The 1,883-nt window shown below is 39.1% G+C and overlaps 1 pseudogene; it reads right to left on the bottom strand.

Annotated features, from left to right (window-relative positions):
• Positions 1 to 343: 343 nt before the first annotated feature.
• LOC102486138 (zinc finger CCCH domain-containing protein 6 pseudogene) overlaps positions 344 to 1,883 on the bottom strand; it is a 3,594-nt pseudogene continuing 2,054 nt past the window's right edge.

Raw genomic sequence — 1,883 nt, 5'->3', positions numbered from 1 at the left:
ATAAAAGTGATAATCATTTATCTAAATATTGATTATGAAAGACAACTGGCATATCTTCAATCAGAATGCTGAGTCCATGATGGTTTATTTACAATAAAAGTACTCTGAATGATGCTAACATGATATATAAGTTTCTATATCAATTACTACAATTTCTTCAAGTTATAAAAATATTATATAAAATACCGCAGACTTTAGAGGATAACTTCATGTGGTTCTGATACTAGCAGCTGAAAAGTGTTTATAATTTTAAAATAAATAAACTATAGAGGTAAACCAGTTACAAAACAGTAGAGCGTTGTAATAGTCACAAGAACAAAAAAATCGCTTAAGTACACAACAGCTAACAAAATGGTGAAGCAGTTGGATCAAAAGTTTTAAAAACCTCTTTCAGAGATTTTTCATCTGTTTCTCTACTGGGATCATTCTATGGGGTTGAGCTCATCTGCCCTGGCTGTCCTGACTGCCTTAGGTCACTGTACTGGGGTCTAATCAAGCCTGTTAGTGCCTGAATAGGAAGACTGTGCACTGCCGGTACCTGAGCCTTCCCAAGACTCCTGAGAGTATCTGCCTATGGGTCAGCTAGTCCTTCCACAGTGACTTCCACGTTGGGAGTGGTTTTCTGTGGCAGGATTGCTTCTCCAGGAGAAGGCTTATTTTTGTCACTACTTTTTAAACCACCATTTTTTTTCTGGTTCTCTGCATTTTCTCCTGAAGAAACTATTGCTAGCTCTGATGTAGATGAACCATGCTCCCTTGGGTCATACAAAATAATTCCACTGAGCACTGAACTTAGAGTCCCCAGTGGAAGGCTAGCTGATAATGAGAGCTTAGGAGTATATGGAGGCAGAGCCCCGGAACCAGCACTGCTGCTTACTGCTCCTGAGGGCTGTGATGAACCAGGGTTTGATCTGGTTAAATGAGAGGTACCCTTTGATGCATGTGGTTCCTTCAAAACTACTTGACGAGATTCTGTATTAGACAATCTGTGAAGCCTAGGATCAAAATTCTTTTGTAACCTAGGGTCCCCTAATTTACCACCTGAACTATGTAAGTCGCCCAATTGTTCTGTGTAGCCTTCTCTGTTAGTTGTGTTAATTTTGGCTTTCGCTGCTAATTTTGGATCAACAGACACTGTGTTTTGATGAAGATTTCTTTTCGTATTCCATAATCTACTGAACTTCTGGTCAGCTATAAGAGGGGGCAGAGGTAAGTTGATGGAAGAAACTGGATCAGGTTTAGGTAAAGGTATTGGAAGTAAGTCTTCTGGAGCCCCTATGATGTATTTTGGAAAGTTGGGTTTGATTAGGATGATGTCCATTTTAACGTGACTGAACTGTCTCAGTTGTGACCTTGGATCCTGGAGCATTATACCAGGAGAAGAATTCAAAGGTATTATGAAAGCTTTTCTCTCAGTTCTCTTTCTGTATCTTCATCATCATCATCTCCTCCTTTGTGTTTGACATTAGTGCCAGCATTTGTATTATGTAAATCAAACTTTGCTTCAACAGAAGAGCCCACGTGACCACTTCCATTCCCTCTTAATTTCCTGAGATCCCATGAGAGTCTAAGATACAATGAGGAAGATTTAGAAGGCTTTCTAATGTCTTGTCTTGGGACAGTCCTAAGCCTAGTGTTTCCTTTCCTTGGTTTCCTTTCCTTTTTTCTTTAGCAAGTTTTGGATCAATAGAAGTGCTGAGTTCTGTGGAAGGTTGTTGCTGATTACTTATAGTTTCAGTTTGTTTCTGTAATGTTTTCAGTATAGACTTGACACTGTTTCCTCATTCCTCTTCACTACTGGAATTCCAATTAACTGTGTTATCTTCTTCCTTACTTGGTGCCCTATGAGGTTGGGTGCTGGTTGGTTCTTTTTTTTTTTTTTT

The sequence above is a fragment of the Tupaia chinensis genome, unplaced genomic scaffold, assembly GCF_000334495.1.
Source record: "Tupaia chinensis unplaced genomic scaffold, TupChi_1.0 Scaffold141715_1, whole genome shotgun sequence".
Lineage (NCBI taxonomy): Eukaryota > Metazoa > Chordata > Mammalia > Scandentia > Tupaiidae > Tupaia > Tupaia belangeri.
This window is presented reverse-complemented; position numbering and strand designations above follow the sequence as displayed.